At 37.9% G+C, this 14,593-nt stretch overlaps 1 protein-coding gene across 5 annotated transcripts in view; it reads right to left on the bottom strand.

Moving 5' to 3' along the window:
- The window catches only part of LOC104016941 (contactin-4), a 353,560-nt gene that overhangs the window by 291,697 nt on the left and 47,270 nt on the right, over positions 1 to 14,593 (bottom strand). Inside the window, exon 1 of one of the 5 annotated variants that reach the window (XM_087743646.1) lies at positions 10,203 to 10,220. The exons of the other annotated variants lie outside the window; for them this stretch is intronic. The gene's annotated coding sequence lies outside the window, so the exon portion shown is untranslated. Of the gene's footprint in view, positions 1 to 10,202; positions 10,221 to 14,593 lie in introns of those variants that run through there. 5 annotated transcript variants of the gene reach the window in all.

Genomic DNA, 14,593 nt, shown 5'->3' with positions numbered 1-14,593 from the left:
GATAGTATAGAGGAAAAAACTGCAAACCTACACATACTATACTCATCCCAGAAAAGGATTTTGTCCTTATTGTCCCATTTTCTAACTCAGTAGACAAACCCTCCTGAAAAAGTTCTGCCAGACGACATTTAGACTGATTTTTTTCCTTCTCTTCATCCAGAGGATTTTAAGTTCAGCCTTTTCATTTCTGTTTTCAGACATCTGTCTTACCCTGAGTCAGAACTTCCTTGAAATAAACTTTAATGTTCTTTAATAATATCCATGCTAATGACGATGATTGGGAATGGTCTTTTTTTAACAAGTACTTGAACATTTAGCGTAACCAAAGCTTTTATATGTAATTAGTGCTCTGAGCTGAATTCTGGTACAATACTGTTTATACCCAAATTATTTTTAATGAACATTTGGATGCACCAGACTAGAGGACTACAGGTTTAGAAGAAAATATATTAATATTTTATTTTAAAACCATGTAAAATGCATTTCTGTAACTAATAAAAACAAAAAATAAAGCAATTACTAAGATAATTGACTAAAGAGTATTTTCTAACTTACGAAGCACTGCACAAAGTTTCTTGTTGGCTAGTGCAAAACTGAAGGAGTGATTTATGAATGCAAACAGACATACTTTCAGGAAAAGAACAGAGACCAGGGATGTGTATATACAAATAACAAAACATACTGCTAACTTATGGGTGCACAGTGAGCCTTCTAAGCACTGAAAGGACAAACATTTTGAGTGCATTAATCCTTTCTAAAAGGTATTTAATATAATGTAAAAGCATCACATTTCCCAGAAAGCTTTTATATGCAGGTCCTCTTTTTTTTTTTTTATACAAATGCTTCCCAAGCCCTCGCAAATACAGTAAGTTATAAAAATTCTTGGTAATACAGTTCTTGTTCCAGAAGCTGCCATTTTTAAATTGACACTTCTGCATTATAGAAATAAAGGACAGTACTTTTGCCTTTTTCTTTTTTTTTTTTTTTCCTTTTTTAAAATACATTGCATTTCCCTTGAAACCTATCAGGGAATTACAGGCATTTCCAGGCATTAGTGTTAAAAGACATTAGCAAAGAAACATTTCAGTCTCTTAATGCCACAAGTTTTAGCAGACATCAAGCTCTCCAAAGCCAAAGTAAAACTCAAAATGACTAAAAATGTCCTATTTTAACATTAAAACCAAAGCAAACAGTAAAACTAGGCCTGTTGGCAATTTTTATTGTTTCAGCAAAGACTCTAGTCCATTAACACAGCCCAAAGTTATCAGTCAAGGGAAATATTCACAGTCCTGTGGAGCCCGGCACCATTCCCCAGTAGATAAAAACCAACTCATATATAAGCATTTTTTTAGTGATGCAAAAAGTTGCAGTAAGGGTTTTCCAATATTTAAAAAATCTTGACTATTATTCCATGGGATTTAATAGTATTTAATCAATATGCAATTACATTTATATAATTCATAAGATCTCTAGAGAATTAAGTAAATCTTGAAAAATATTAGACCTTGTTTTTTTCCATAAAACAAAGGATTAAAGTGACTTTTGAATACTTTTTAAAAAATGACAAATGTGTAATGACTGAAAGAACTGATTAAAAAATCCTATCAAGAACTTTGAAAACAGTTCAAATCAAGGCTTACAATTGTGTTATATTACCAATAGTAAAAAAATATGCAAAAATATACTTGTCTTTCATAATTTACACCTTTAGTGTTGTTGCATTATAAAAAACACTTCATAATTTGTCATCCTATTAAGTACGTAAACAAAGACATACGGTACAAATCCCACTGCCTTTTCATCGACTTTGCTGGGGTTTGGAACAATCCCAAAGTGACTTGTTTTCACTAATTCCAAGCAATTTTAAGGAATGCATCATTATCGGATGAAGATGTAACCAAACAGTGCAAACATTGAACTGTCAAAATGAAAAAAAGATACCATGTACTCAAACCTGGATTTTTGCTATTAGGTGTCATGTTCTGAATGCTTCTATAGGTGTTTATTGGCTTTGCAAGGATAGAGTTCATTAATTTTGTATCTTCTAGAAGCAACTTTATTATGTGTTTATGTTTAGACAATAGTCTGCCAAAGCAAGTGCCTGTACTCAACTTGTGCAATCTTTCCTTCGGAGAAAACTCATTAACAACTGGATATTAGCAACACCCTTTGCTATCTGAGCTCAATATTTCAGGTTCTCATCTTTCGTACTATGGCACAGCTCTTTAACAAATTTGGGTCAAGCTAATGACGGTTTGCCACCATTCACAAACCAGTTACAATAAATGCAAAGCCTATTGCAAATTCCACAACTTAAATCCAGGAAAATTTCAATCTTACAGGATTGATAGCCCATTCATTGGGATAAGCAGCACCTGACAACTTAAAAATCAGAAGTTTCCTGTCTTACTGGAATTTCATCAGGTTAAGAAAAGGTACTTTGTGATTTTCTGTTCCATTTAATCTTAAAATCACACAGGTCCATGATAGAGTTGCTTCTACTACTCAATTTGGTGGTAAAAATGTTTTGCAAAATCTATTTTATTATTACATAAACATCTGTTCCAGACTGCAAAAAGCTCCACTTCATTTAAAAACCTTGCAAGATACAGTACATCTACGCAGCATCAAGTTTTCCCTTTCCAAGCTAAGAGAGAGATTGCCATTACAGATGATTACCACACTTCCTATCACAAACAGAAGAATTTTTTTTATTATTATTTTTAGTAGCACTCTCCACCACTGTGCCAGAGATGTGTGAGTGAGAGCCCCAGAGGTCACTCCTATCCTTTACCAGCCCTTAAATTTTGTTGGGGTTGTGACCTATACAAAAACCCCCAGATTTTTAGCTTCCCTGTTTTACTCCATCTGTATTCCCAATCTCCAATTAGCTTTAATTATAATTTGTATCATTAGCATTTTGTATCTTTTCTCTGGGTGTTCACTCTTCTCTTGAGGAACACATTGCTTTAGTGATGACTAGCAAAACAGTAAATTTACAGAAAATTTACAGAGCTGTCAAAAAAGTTAACATTTATTCAAAGCCTTTTTGATACAAAAAAAGTGAGACTGGAGATTCCACAAACTTTACTTGGCAGTTTCTGGGCCTTTTAAGTGACAGCCTTTCTAAAAACAGTCAAGCAATGAAGGGTTCACTGCAATCTCCCTTTCTCTGTGTAACATTTTGTCTCCAGACTGAATGAGGAACAACTAAGCATTCTGCAAACTGTACTTTTTTTGAATGGCTTTCAAGAATAGCGGTGAGTCTTTAGATAATCTAATTAACTCAATCATAACATGGCTACCCCAATTAACCCTGCATGATTCAAAGACAGTTTGTACACCGGATGTGTAGTACAGCTGCATGCACACAAAAAATATATTTATCCTAAAAAACACTTAGAAAACAAAGTTTCATGTCTTGATCCAAAGTCCATTTGACCCAGTGGAAAAAATACCACCATTTTTTAATGAGTCTCTAAAAGCAATTTGCATTATTTTTAGGAAAGATTATCTTAGTGCAAAGATTTTGAAACACTCTTAAGAAGTCTGAAGTACCACTTGAGACCCAGTCACAAAAGCTTTATGCAGACAAAATTCTCATTACAATCAGCAGGGGTTTGCTTTCATAAAGAATATTTGAGTCAACTGATTGGAGTGCTCAACTTCTGAGATGGTTGGTGCACAAGATATTCTTGACTGTATGACTTCTCTGTAATATACAGCACTGATTTAGAAACAAGCAATTTTGACAGGGCTGAAAGGGGTGCAAATGGGTAAAGTTATATCCAAAGTAGCTTGCTTAACTGTTCAGCATTACTTGTCAAAGTTCAGATTGTTCATACTTAAACGATACCATTCAAAGTTCCCATCAAGTGAATGATCCAACTGTTATAACTCTTTGAAATAGTAAAGTTGGGTCTGAATTCTTACCCTCTTGTGCAAATAAACTTGGAGAAAAAGAATTTAAGAAGTTCTTGTCCTCTTAAAAACTAACGTAATTCACAGGATGATAAAGATGTGAACTCTGTCACATACAAAGCAGCAATAAAAGGAAGTTGAGTTACAGTTTGTAATAACCAAATCCCATACTGAAAATTCTTAACGGTTCATGTCATTCTCAATGGATTGTAACATCCATCTACTGATTTTAATGAACTAAGAGCAAATTGCAACTGTCCAATAAAAGTATTTCTAAAAACATGGCTGCATACGTTCATACTTGGCCACATAAAATTCTCGGCATATAAACCAGTTGCATATAATGTCATTGCAATTAATTTTATTGGTTGCAATAAACCACTGAACTGTTTTAGGATGATTTTAGAAGCTGATTATGTTTGCACACAAACGCCCACCAAAGCTTTTAGGCATGTGCACTTTACCTGTATGACTCCACGTAAGTCCATTTACTCCTGTGGAGTTAGACCAGCATAAAGAATCAGGATCAGGCTCCAGAGGGTCTTAACATATTTTAACACAGAGATCCCAGTCTGGACCTGTGGGGGACACTCTGTGCATACCACTACCCTCCCCTGAAACACTGCTGAAGTGTTTTCAGTCCTTACATGCTCTGGAATTGGCCACTTCTCAATACAAGCTTGACAAAGTGCTGGAGGAACTCCTCCATGGGATATTGCAAGTGGTACAGGGTAGTTGATCAGCTCTGCATGTTGGGGGAATTAGCACATTGAGGAGAGGACCCTGCTTTTTGAACCAAGCCTCTCATGTGCCTGTCCTGTGCGCACCGCAGCTGTGGTACCATGCAGTCACAACTTTGCCGATGTGGAGCATATCTGCAGGTGAAATCTACTTATGGTAATAAAGCCAGAGATGAGTTTTATATAAAAAAAAATCATTGTCTGCTAAACTAGCATAGAAAAACTCATCTGCATTAGGAGCAACAAGTATAGTAAGGAGGATCGTGCTACATCTCAGGTAGCCTCGTACTGAGGATCTCGCAACAGGCAGTAACAGATCTTTCAACAAGAATGTGCTCATGGAGATGTTCCCTCCTAGTTCCATCAAATCAGCCCTTTAAGACTTATATTCATATTTTTCTTGCTTTTGACATCATCGCTACAGAATGTAATTGAAGATGCTGTCATTGCATGTACTGTTCTTTTCATCTTGGTCTTGTATCATCCAAGTATGTTAGAACTGGAATAAGCAGAATTTTTTCTACTAGCATTCTAGTATATTTGCATGGTACCAGAACAATCCATTCAGTTTCGACAAGAAAAAGACTGTTCCAAAAAAGAGTAGTAAGACATAGATCCAATTACCTCCCTACCTTCCTTCCCTCCACTGTGCAGTTTTCCAACTCAGCTGTCAATCTCTGCTCTTGCACATGCCTTGTTTTTGTGAGGATGCCTCTCTCCCCTTACCAGACAGCTTCCTGCTTTCTCTTAAAAGAGAGTCCTTCCAAGTCCACCCTTCTTTACTCAAGTCTTTCATAATAAACCAGTTTTGCCACCAAAACCAACGTAAAATATTCCTGTCTCCTCCCCATTTCCTACTTCTTCCCCATGCTCCAGTTGATACCCTGTTCTACAGCTGCTTGTTGGGCTGTCTTGTCAACCGGATCACTGAAAACAACATTTCTGTAAGTACTTTTAGTTTAGTTTTACTTACTTAAATAGGTTGCTTCACTAGAAAGCTTGCATACCCTTGTTCCTTTTTTTCCCCTGAAACAGAAAATATTCCTAATATATTCTTATATTTAAACAAGCATGGTAGATTAATGTATTTAGTCTCTGGAAAGCTTGTAAGTTCTGTGTAGCAGGAAGTGGCAGTGAAATTTTTTATTTTTTCCATAATTAGGCGTAATAATTAGCACAATAATGCCCTTGTTAACATTCCTAATTATATGCAACTAGTACATTAACGTGTCCTAGAACGAAGTCAGTTACCTTTCCTGTCTCATCTGGGATGGTTTGCATCCCCACAGGCACAACAAGCCAGCATCCTGCTTGCTGAGCAAGGACAGACTGTGGGAGCCAGTCTGACATGCAAATCAAAAAGATCTTTACTCTAAAATAGCCCTAACATAAAAACTACTTACATAAAAAGTCATAAAACAGCTCCCAGCCAGGCAAAAAATGTTCAATAAACCCAATGCATCAAAAGCAGCACCAGGTTCCCCCAGTGCTGAAGTTGCCACTTGTTCTTTCGGACTAGAGCTACTCGTTAATCAGCTCCAGCACTGGCTGGGGGTTTTGCCTTGGGTCTGACGACATGAACTCAGGGACCACTTAAATTTTTACTGCATATTGCCATGTCACCAAGCTGTTCAGATTAGCTCTGCTGGGAGGCTGTCTCATTCCAGGAATAGAAATTAATTAATCAGTATATTTTCCACACCCGTGCCAGGAAAAACATCTCTGATTAAAATGGTGTACTGAAGTTTTTTTGCAATCACTGCCGACGTGACTATTGATTAAATGAAAACCTTACGAGCACTTACTTGTTTTTATAGGTGTATTTATTTCATTCCTCTCAAGATCCTTTGTTGTAATTAAAGGGTGTATTCTAGACACGCTATGATTATTACATATTGAAAACACCTTTGTAAATCTAAGACATCTCCTTTTTGAAAGGAGAGTGCTCCATAAATGATGGAAGTACTTAACTCCTCAGTTTAGATTCTTAAAACTTAGGTGTAGTGAAAAGGTTGCCTTGGAGGTAAATACCAAAACTCATCGTTGAAGTTCCCCAATACACCTACAACATTGCTTCTGGGCAGGAAAAGTGCTTCACACATTGCTATGCTGAAGAGTTGGTGCAGCCATAACTAAATCCCACTGAGACTGCAAACTTGGCAGTTTTTGCTTCTTGCTTGGACTGAGCTCCCGATTCTCAGAAAACTTCTACCCAATAAAGCCATGTTTAAGTGAACAATGGTTGCTATTGTCTCCCTTCAAAAATGCTACCAGAAGTACACTAGCTGAGACTTTACAAAGTTGAGATGGTAACTCGCCCAGCGAGTGGGTGACCCCGAGTCCTTCTACTCCAAAGGCATTACAGTCCCTATTACCGCATTACAGAGGAACATCCAATATCAAATTGTTTCATTCCTTCCTGCTGCTGTGACCCAGAGAGGCTTCAAGAAATCAGAAGTTTACTGGGCTGGATCACGTACTACTGCCAGGCTACAGCACTTGCTGCCACTGCAATGTAGTCTAACTGATCTCCTGAGAGCTAGAAAGGTTAGGTTCCCAGTTTGGCTATGTTTATATATTTTATCTTATATCTTAATACATACGAAACAGTATGTAGAGCTGAGAAGAGATATCTAGCTCCCAGGAAGGGACCACAGCCTGCTTTAAAGGAGCCAGACCCCTCTCAAGAGGGCAAAAATTAAAACAAAACACCAAAGGCAACCTTTCATACTACTTAAACAGAAATAAAGAAAGGGACTATCCTTTAGCCCCAGTATCCATTAACACAGTCCTCCTCATACACATAGTACACTTAAATTCCACGTTATCATTTCTGTACTCCAAAGCACTTCCGATTGAAACCTAGTCAAGTTGTAAGCACTTCTCAGCTCATTTCTCCATACAGCCTGCTGCCAGGGAGATGCCATTCCTTCAGGACATGGTCTGGCTCCCATGAAGTATTGCAGGGGCTGCAAGAAGGCAGGATCTTAAGGTACCTTAAATCTTCCTTACAAATGCCTGTAAGGAAGGCATTCCTGACAATGCCTATCCACTCTGTGCTCTATCCAAAAACAGAGACCCATATTCCAAACTCAGTTCCAATACTTCTCCTCTTGCTCAGGTTTTTTCTTAATATCTAATGTGAATCTATCCTGATGCAAGTAAAGCCCCATCTTGCATACATTTGCTCCCACAAGCTAAACTCCAAGGCTTTCTGTATTTCTTCTAGATGTCTGATCCATGAGAACACCAACTTTCTCTGCTAGGCAGACCAATCAATCCATATACTTTGTTAAATAACATACTAAGCGTATTAATATCAGAGGTTAACTTTTGATAGTCACATCATATTTGATGCATCTTTGGTGCATTTCAGTGCGCAGCGAGATCAGGAAGGGTCCCGTGTGTACAGTCCCAGGAACCCGGGAGCTGCTTGGGTACACACTCCCATAGTCATGCTGCAAAATGCAGAGTATATTTCTCTGTGTTCCTTCCTGTACTTTTTAGGGAAAGCCATTCACTTTGCTACATCTCCGATTCTTCTTACTCATGAAAGTATGGACTGGGGTTTCTTATCCCAGCTTTGTGCAGAAGTAAGCCATTGACCTTCCACCTCTTCTCATGTTTCAAGATTCCAGGAGCACTGGACGCTCAGCTAATTTCAGTGAGGACAAAAAGCTGCTGTGTAATTCAGGGACCATTTCTCCAATTATCATGAGAAGAATTATGACATCACACTTGCCCATACCTTTTCATGTCTCAGTGCTTTCCTCCATATCTTTATGGAGACAAATGTTCACAGAATTATTTTGAAAACATAAGATATTAATCATCACACATTCTGTTATAAGGAAATCATGCTAAATTAGCCCCATAATTAGAAGTTGTGTACTATCTGGTTAGGTCTGATAAATAGAGAACAGCAGGAAGCTTTAAACACCCTTTACCCTACATACCTCATATATTGCCTAGTATTTTACCTACTGCACAATTGCATGCGTATGTTTTGGGAAGAAGATTCGCCTTTTTTAAACTTACCAAAACTGCACATCTCTTCTAAAGATGCCTAAAACATTTTCAAACCTTGATGTGCATAAATTAGTGGTGCTGCATAAGGCAACCCTAATTTATGCACTCACTACGGACCCAATTAGTTCTTCTGTAACAGAATGCCAAACAGATTTTCTTAATAAAGCAGAACATATCACATCTAATATTTATATAGAATGCAAAGTTTTAACTCTGTCACTTAGTGTTACTAACCCCAGACTTTGAGAAGGGAATTCTGAAATTGGCTTTTTTCCCCCCATGAGCACCACTGGCAGAACATGGGACAGATGATCAGTTTGGACAGATCAACGTCACTCCAGTGCAGCTAATAAAGTAACATGGATTTATATCAGCTGAATGCACAGTATGTCTGGACGCTGCACAACAGCTCAGGGAGGTCCTACAAGACCCGTGGGACAGGAGCACACAGGGAGGGCTCTGCAAGCTTACCCTCCTCCTGCATGGAACAGCCCCCTTCACCTCTGTGGGCATGGGGTTATATTTAAGTGAGCAGCAGACAGCTGTCAGGGACTCTATCTTGATTATACTCTTGTTAATATTTTAATCTCTTCAAGCCCAGATGGCTTAATGCCTTGGTTAAGGCTGAGACATGCCTGAGCGCTTGCAAGCTGAGGCTCCAACAAGAGAAGTGATAAGTGACATGGTGAACTGGGAGAAAAAACCCACAAGACAAGCAGTGATCACATTTGTGCCTCTGATATTTCTCACTCAAGTCAGCAACCAGAAATCCTGCCAGATGTCTGTGTGCTGTGGTGATTGCATATCAACACCTCCATCTGCATTTGTAACCTACTTCAGGTAACTCCCATGTATTTTGTCACTTCAAGTTTCAGCTGCCCCCGGTGCAGAGGACAGAGTGCCCAAGGTACCACATCACATTGGCCAAATGCTGGACCAAAGTATTAGAAGTGGAGCCAGGTTTGCACAGTTAAAACTAAAAAATATTTGTGGGATAAAAACGAATGCTATGTAGATAATCTAGAAGATCAGTGTCAAACAGATTTTGTCTACGAAGTGGACCACAAGCTGATCCCAGAAAAAGAAAAAGAGCAAGTGAAATGGGGGACTGCTTTTCTATGTCCTCTCTGAAAATGATAATTCAAGATATTGCTATCCCACATGAAATATGCTTACAGTGGCTACAAGCAAAACCATCTGATGTATGGTGGCAGAATCAAGCGTACTAAGTCACTTCAGATGACAAGCAAATAATTTTGTCTTTTTCATATTTATTTCAAGCAGATTAATCAAAATGAGCCATTTTGATTTTCATGGATACATAAATTAGCCTCATTCTTTTGCCTAACAACCTCTAGTCACAACTCTTCTAATAAACTAAAATTATTACATAAACATTTTAGAGCAGAACAAAAAAACTTCACATTATATTTGTAGCCATAAGGAGAATCCCACAACACCAGATGGGTAACAGGATCCACCTGCAATACAGCTGATCCAGTCAGTACTTACATTTTTGTATCCTACAAATACCAGGGATCTAGCCTTCCAGACCTGTACATGATCCAAAATCCTGGATAAAAATACACATACTTGTTGCTCATGTATGTTTTAAGTGTACAACTATGCAATGAAGTTTGGCATTCCTTAAGCAGAGGGCAGTGTTACATCAGTAAATGGTTATTAAAGTTACCCAATCTACAGTATATGAAATTACATTTCTGCAGCTCAAGGATATATATATAAAGTCAGTTAACTGGAATATGTATAAGTTTCAGAAAATACAACTATACTCAATTACTGCAGAAAATAATAAATAGGAAAGCATTCCAGTCTCCTCCTCCCCACACACACTTTGCTAAAAAAAAAAATAAAAATCTTCTTGTAAATGATTGCTTTACTTTGATCAAGTCCTTTTCCTAACTCCTTTCTCAAACTTAATTCCAGAAGGTTTACTCTTCTTTCCTCATTGTATGTCACAATTACTAGTTCATTAAATATAAATGTAAGAGCTGCTCTGGCCACTATTATTCTCTAAACCTGCACATTCTCTTGCTCCTCATGGACCTGGCACTACAATCCTCTAACGAGAATAACTACCCTGAGTTTCCCTTTGATTCCATGATGCTTTGGTCCTTCTGGCTCCTGTAATCCCTAAGCACTCTGCTGACGCTGCCCCTCTTAATGGAAAAGTTGGAGCTGGAAAAACCTTTCAAGAGATAACATTCACCAGCAAAGTCTCAGCCCTAAAACTTTTGCTAGAGCTTTGACATTTGTGTAACATTCAGAAGCTGCTTGCTCACACAGAGACGTTATTCTCTACCAGTGAAGCACTTCAGATGAGAAGTATTATCTATTGCTAACTGACATCCTTCCACTAAATGGAACATTTAATTAATTTGGTCCTAGGCCAGTCTGATCTCTTTTGCTTGCAGGAGGACGAACATGACTTGTAACTCTTTGGCACTGTTTCTTCTCCTCCTTCTCCCCCTTAAAAGGGACTTCAGTTGTTTACAGAATAGATACAAGAAAATCCAAGCTGGTATGGTGACACATCATTAGTTAAAAATACACCACAGCATAAAGAGCTTTAGTACAGAGAGAGCATTGGAATGCAGAATTACACGAAAATGGCTTAGGAAGGAAAATGAAAGTCATCTGGAAACTGATGATTTTTTTTTCTGCTACTGGCTGTAGCAGAAGAACAAAAAGACTACAACCACTTTGTGTGTTACTACAGAAAGTGAACTTGATACAATTAACTGAGTTGAAAATACAGTATAAGAAGTTATAAAAATATTTGAAACTTATCTCTAAAACACAGATGGTAAACACAGGGTATAAGGGGTGAAAGAGGTCTTAAAAGATAAAACACAAACCCAAATGCCTACAAGAGCGTAAAAACTGGAGGTCACCAACCAGAGCCGGGCTCACATAAGAAGCAAAGACAATGCAATTTGTGACTTATAGTAAGTTGCTGATAGTACTGAAGAAAGGGAAATCCAGCAAAGATGACAGCATCTCCTTGGGAGATTCACTGTGCAAAAAAAACCCCACAAAGTTACTTAGCACACATGCCACACGTACGGTCTGGCAGACATACGTGATGGGTTCTGACAGTAACAAAGAGCGCATAAAACAGGAATGCTCAGACTTAGTCCAGATCTACAGCTCTGTCTGAAAACCGAAGCAACTTCCAGATCTGAGCAACACTCCACTGGAGAGAGAAGTAGCACATCTCCTGTCTGAAGTTATTTGTAACACTGCATAATGACTTTGAGCTGCTGCAGACTCTCTTGGCAGCTGAAAGAGCAAGCTGAGGGCCATGTTTCTCTGAGAAAAGACAGTACAGCCAGAGGTCCTCATAAAAAGACCACTTAAACCTTGCTTAGCAACACAAAGTTCACACTAATGCAATTAATTGTGAAAACCAGCAGATGAATTTTAATAAGGTAACACCCATCCGTATTACACATGCCATAGCCACAAGCCCTTCTGCTTTAGTGCACAATGTCACATGCATAGTCCGGGATCCTCTCCCCAGAAGCAGCTCAGACTTCAGGGCCTGCACATAACCACATCCATCCCCAACTCGTGTGTAGCTTAATTAAATGGCAACTGTAATTAGTGCACAACATGGAAGCGTCAAACAGATACTGAAGAAAAAGAAGGGTATTGCTAAATGCCAGAAAGTAAGAGGCTTTTACTTCCTCAGCAGGTCAGTCATTCCTTTCTGATATCCTTCTAGTTTAAAAAGGAGCCTAGCCAAGCTAATCAATATAACCCCCATTACAAATTTATAAGAAAGACTGTAGCTGGCTATAAAATGGTATACAATAAAGTACAACCGAAGTCAACAATAAGGCAAAAAATAATAGAGAAACTATGGTGGGTTTTCATATGCATTGGTGGGAACAAGGAACACATCAACTGATCTCAGAGCAAGGTTGTGCTAAGTCGGAACAGATGTGAACTGGTCCCAAGAGCATGCAAGCCATTTAGGATGCTTGAATGCTAAAGATCGGAAGGTTTAAGATCTTGATGTATAAACAGAAGTTATAAGCAGTATATTCTTGTAGCACTATCAAAAATAACAACTAAAATGGAATCGTCAATGGTGACAGCTAAAGTTCACATTCAAGTGGCATAACTTAACGCACAGCCTACTGCAGCTACAGTACTGCAAACCTCTTGAAAAAAATCATCAAGAACAAGTGAGAGAAATGTTATAGTGACATTTTACAGGGGTAAAAGAGAGGTAGCTCTAATCACCAGCCTCTGAAGAGGTGTTTTAATTCTAGGATAACAGACTGTGGCAAAACCTAAACAAAAACAAAGGAAATCAGGACACATCTGTTCAGCATGAAAACAGTTTTTTCCGTCTGCTTCCTGTGGAAGAAAAAAAAAAAGACTTCAAGGACTGTGCTGAAGATAACATCTCGTGTATCAAAGCAGGCGATACAGTAGAATTGTGATAATTCTTGTGGAATGAGAGGAACAAAGATTAAGAGGAAAATGTGGAAGTAAGAGATCTTTGAACTACTTTGAAGTAGGGCACTACAAAGCTGATCCAAATTCCCATTAACTTCAGCAGTGCACCAAATACAGTTTACTAGCTGTATGACTCCATATTCAGGAAATACTAATATTGGGCAGTTAAGCTATTGAAATAAGTACATCACAGTAAGCGACAACTAATATACATTGCTGCATGCTCATAACTGGTAAGGAGTCAGAAGTACAAAGGAAAACACAGACCTAATAGTAAGAGTGCTACAGGAAAGAATTGATGGAAAGGAGTTATTTTATGTGAAGAGGAATGAAAATAGGGGCTGAGAGACTGAAGGGATAACTTCTAAAAGATTTAAAAGTAGCAAGGGAACTGAAGTGATGAAAAAAGACCAGAAGGAATTACATACTGGAGACCAAAAAAGTCATATTCTGATTCCCTCTTTATGCCACATGGTGTATTGAGGACAGCTGCCACTCAATAAGTACTGAAATAACATTTTACTAAAAAACTTTGAGCAGGACAGTTGCACTACATTTCTACAGATCCCTTCCAAACTCAACTATTCTATGAAAACAAGATTTGCAACATTTTATACAAGAAGTTTTATCATTTAAGAAAATTAGATTATGAGAAATTGAAACCAAATATGTGTTTTCAAGTAAGGAGGCAAAGATCTTCCTAAGATGGTATAAATACATAAAAATCATCAGATTGAATGAATTAAGCGAAACAAAAAGATCTTATTTTCCTTGTCAATAAGGACACTAACTTCAACTGTGCTCCTGAGTAAAAGAAACTAAGAATCAAAATTCAAAATAGACTTCAAAATTTGCCCTAAGGAATATTTCTCATTCCTTTGGTTGGCAGATTGATGCTTTGAAGGAATGCATCAGCTTGCCAAAGCATTCTTGTTGGGGCAAGAGATGCAAACATACCTAAGATCAACACAGGAAGAGACAGACAGACCAGGCAAACGTTTCAAAGAGTAAATCATGCTGTAACACCTTTTTGCAGAATCATATTTATAGTATTTTATATTGATAACAAAAGGGTGATAGAATTAGGTTCTAGTAAAGATTAGACAAAATATTTTAATCTGCAAAGCAAAGATGAAGGTTAACTAATTATGGATTTTCCTGAAGCACCTTAATTTCTGTTTGTTTATTTCTTGGGAATCAAATCTTTAAAACAAAAAAAAAAAAAAAAGGGGGGAGGAAAAGCATAAAGTATGCCACAAGGAACCATGAGGGGTAGACAGGCTCTGGCATTTCTTCCAAACATGGTTTGGTTTTGGATTTGTGATTTCTAGCCAGAGGTATCACTTTGAGAAAAGTGCTCCAGCACCATGAATCTGAGCAAAGAACTTGAATACACTGGTGCAGTATCAAAA

The sequence above is a fragment of the Nipponia nippon genome, unplaced genomic scaffold, assembly GCF_047370975.1.
Source record: "Nipponia nippon isolate SJK-2023a ecotype South Korea unplaced genomic scaffold, ASM4737097v1 scaffold_9, whole genome shotgun sequence".
Taxonomy (NCBI): Eukaryota; Metazoa; Chordata; class Aves; order Pelecaniformes; family Threskiornithidae; genus Nipponia; species Nipponia nippon.
Note: the sequence above shows the minus strand (reverse complement) of the source record. Positions and strands in the feature narration are given on the sequence as shown.